The sequence below is a fragment of the Gavialis gangeticus genome, unplaced genomic scaffold, assembly GCF_001723915.1.
Source record: "Gavialis gangeticus isolate Ggan-Ray unplaced genomic scaffold, GavGan_comp1, whole genome shotgun sequence".
Lineage (NCBI taxonomy): Eukaryota > Metazoa > Chordata > Crocodylia > Gavialidae > Gavialis > Gavialis gangeticus.
In genome coordinates, this window is record NW_017728992.1 from 195,851,708 (window position 1) to 195,856,159 (window position 4,452).

Here is a 4,452-nt window from a genome sequence, read left to right on the forward strand (position 1 = left end):
CAGCCACATGCTACAGACACACCCAGCCACCCAACCACACACATACCCAGCCAGCCACATGCCACACACCCACCAAACCATACACCCAGCCACTTGCCACATGTCTCACACACCCAGCCATGTGCTACATGCCACACACACATACACATACACACACCCAGCAATGTGCCACACACATACCCACACCTACCCACATACCACACCCACCCACCAGCCACATGCCACACCCACCTAGCTACACCTACCCAGCTACCCAGGCAGCCACACACTACACACACACACACCCAGCCACATGCTACACATACACGCACACACACACACACAGAGCCACCCACCCACACCCATCCATCCACAAGCCACATACACACACACCAGCCACATGCCACCCCCCCGTGCGCCCCGCCACCTGCAGCTGGAGGGTGGTCCTGGCATGAGGGCGGCATGGTGTGTGGCTGCAGAGTGCTGCACGGGGAGCATGCACAGGGGATGCGCCGTGCCCTGTGGCCACCTGCTGTGTTTGGTGGGCACTGCCTGCCCCCCCCCACCCACTTCCCTTGCGGTACCCTGTGGCCATGCCAGCTTCCTACCTGGCGCCCTTCAGCTGTGCACCCAGGCAGGCACTCCCTGCATGGGACAGGGGTGTGGCCCCAGGGTGCCGCACAGGGAGCAGGCAGGGGGGTGAGCCTCACTCTGAGGCCACATGGTGTAGCCGGCGGGTGCTGCCCACACACCCTTGCCCACTCCTCTCACAGCACCCGGCAGCCACGTGCCATGCCCCCCCGCATGATCACAAGCCACAACCTTCACAGTCACAAGCCATGCCCCCATATGGCTGGTACCTACAGCAAGGAGCACAGCCTGACCCCACCTGCCTTTGCCCCAACCTCCACCTTTGCCTGTCCATCTGTCTGTCTTATGGCTCTGGGACATGCATGCACAGTTGGCCTGGAGACTTATGAATAGACAGACAGAAGTGGTAAGGCTCTTATTATATTAGAATATGTCCTGTTTTCCTAACAAGAATAAAATAAGAGTGACTTATGTTTATAAAGACTGACATTTCATTGATTCTAATTAGACTTTGAAATACGTGTGTTCAGTTGAAACAGGCAAATGACTGAGTTTCCACCTCAAGTAACTTTTTGGTTATGCTGCATTTCTTAATAAAGCAGATACTTAACATTTTTAAATGAAATCTTAAAAATAGACTACTGCACATAGTTGATAATGCAACATTTTCTCTCTGTCCTTGACAGCATATTTAAGAAAGAGTTCAGGAAATGTTTCAACAAGGCAGTAGCCTCTCTCATCCAACCTGTTCTAAACATAAGCCTTATTCTTTCCTAAAACTGTGAGTTAAGTTTCTGGAAGTCCACTTGAAATACCTTTGTGTTTGAAACTGCAAGATATCACTGTATGCTACTCTCCCTCCTTTCAAATAAAACTCCCAATAGTTTCAACTACTTACAAATTGCACCACATAAGCTGTTAGATACTTATAGCTTTTTATATTACATGTTTCAGCACCAGGTTTTTCAAGTGCTCAGTCTCCACATTCAAGGTCAAATTTTCATAAGTTCCCAGAACATTGGATGTTCCTTGAAAATCTAGCCACTAATGTTACAGCTGAAACTGCTGGGCATCAAATATTTTTGGAAGTCTGGCCCTTACTCTCATACCTAAATGGGATCTGAACACTTTTGAAAATCTAATCCTACTTGGGTACGGACTGCTTGAAAAATCTGGCTTTATCAGCTGTGCACAGAGGCCCAATGGATACAAGTGTTTTTAGATATCCTTAAAGAATGAAAATATTGCCAGTGCATAACTGATGACAGAAACATCCAGATTCCCTTCTTTCTCAGTTAAGTACAGGGTAGGTCATTGCATTTTTTCAAGAAGTGTATAAACATATAGACAGATCATCTTGCTTCATATATTGGAAAGAGAATAATTACATGTACAGATTTGATTTTTTTAAAAAACACATCTGTACACTTGCCAGATATCTCCTTAGCTCATCAGGAAGGAAAAATAACATAGCAGGGAGTTTCAGTAGCAGGAGAGTATAGGAGCAGGAGAGCTCTGTGACTTAACACATATCACAGCTCATGCATACAAAACAGAGAGACATCACAGGACACAAAAAAAGAAAAACATGTGGACACTTCTCTTATGTAACAATACAGATACGAGATACTAGTTTATAAACAAAAATTATATTGAAACTGTGTTGGCATGTATTTAGCTTTAAAAGAAATAAAAAACCTGTTTGTTTGTTTTTCTAGCTAGAAGGTAGTTTTACATTTCAGTAAACCAACAATGAATGACATATGAAGCCACCAGGAGGCACTATTGTCACTGTACAAGTAGATTGTCAGCCTTTTCTTTTCCTTTTGCTGTATGTCCTCAGAAAATTGAAAAGCAGAGTGTAGTGGTACTGTATGCAGGTCAACTCCCAAATAAGCACATCAAAGTGCAGCAAATATATCACATACAGATCTTTAGAGGCTGATGTATTTTGTACCTATCTTGAATAGTATTGAAAACATTTCCAATAAAAGTGATGAACCACTTTGCAAGTGACCCAAGACTAAAACTTTTTTTTGGTACAGCATCCCCTTCATCTGTCTTATATCCTAATCAGATACAACCTTGATATAATGAAAGCAGAGGTCACACTGAGCAAACTAGCACTTCATGTGCTCAGAAAAAAAGCTCCTTTGTGAAGGAGAAATTACAGTTTTCTATGGAGTGATTTTTTTTTTTTAAAGCACAAACCGCTGTGTAAAACAAATACTGAGTTAGGCGAGTTAATGTAATTTCTCCTTTGGTGATTTAATGCAATTTCTCCTTTGGATGACATAACCAATTAAATCTGGTTTCATTTTTTGGGAGGTGGGAAGTCTGGGGGGTGTTATTTTTCCAAGGCTTTACCTATCAGCCTTGTTGTCTAATGACTCCTAGAAAGCAACAGTGACACATATTGTGCATTTCACAGAAGTCAGAAATCCAAAGTACATGTCTGGCTAATAGACCATGCTATTATTATACAGTGTTTCATTACAATTCTAAATTATGTACAAAATAAGATTCATTTGTACCAGGCAAATGTTGCCAGAATCAATTTTGTAACATAGTAAACAATCCTTTAGCACCCAAAAAAAAAAAACTGGATGAACTAGTGGGTTTCTTATATCTATTATTCTGAAGCAATTAATTTAAAACTTGTGATTCTGAATCTGACAGTGCTGCAGCTGGTGCAGACATAAGCTTTATCAAGGAACTTTTACGTTTGTTTGTTTTTTTGGTAATTTTGAAAAAGTCACTGTAAATTTGGTAAAATGAAAGAATCTAGCACATTTCACACTTCAGAAATTAATGTTGACATGATTTTCACTGAGAAGAGTATAATCTAGGTGAAAACTGCAAATGATGTCACAAGTAAACTTTACTCCTAAGACTGTCTGTACCTTCAGCGTTTTACTTTTTAGCATGTATTTCACAAAATAAGCTTGCATTCAAGATTACAGTCCCACAACATATGTCTTCTGTTGCACCTTTCTCCATGCATGCACCTCGAGTTAATGTTAGTAGGAGTTGTTCAAATAACCACTCACAGCACCCAGCAAAAATAACACAGCGAGGTTTGTTGAAATTATGAAGCTGAAGAATATTTATAGCATAAGCAACCATAACTGAAAATTTTGTTGCATATCTTTTTTTGAATGATTTGGTTCACAACATTGTTTAGAATGATTCTGGGGAAAGAATATCAAACTTCTAAACAAATGATACTTTCTTCAGAGCAGATTTATTTAAAGTGATTTATGTATTCCATATCAAGAGGCAGTTCTTAGACAATATTAGGGAAAACAGTTGCTACTGGGGTCACCCACTGAGACTGCTAGAGAGGAATAGTAGTCCAGGCGGCATAGTGCTAGCTTAGGACTTCAAAGATCTGGATTCAGTCCTCTGACACAGACTTCTTTTTTTAACCTTGGGCAAAGCCCTCTGCATCTCAATTTCTCATCTGTAGAATAGTTCTTTAACTTCCTCATGGCATTGTAAAGGTAACTGCATCCATGGACGTGATGCTTGTTAATAAGGACTCATGAAAGTAGTAACATTGTCTTCAGAATAGTCCTAAAACCTAATCAAAATAATCACAGACACAGATACATACATTTCTTATGGCTGATCAATAGGGCTGTGCGAAGCTTCAGGTGGTGATTTGATTTGGAGGAGATTTGGTCTGATTCGGCAGCCGAATCTCCAAATCCGAATCGAATCAGAAGACCAATAAAACAGTACAAATCGATTCAAAGCTCTCTGAATCAATTCAGAAAAGATTTGGAGTGCTTCAGAGATTCGGACAGTCCCCACTGGGTGCCACAGGGAGCTGGACCCGGACTCTGTGCCAATAAGTAGGGGGCGGGAGAGGGGCTGGAG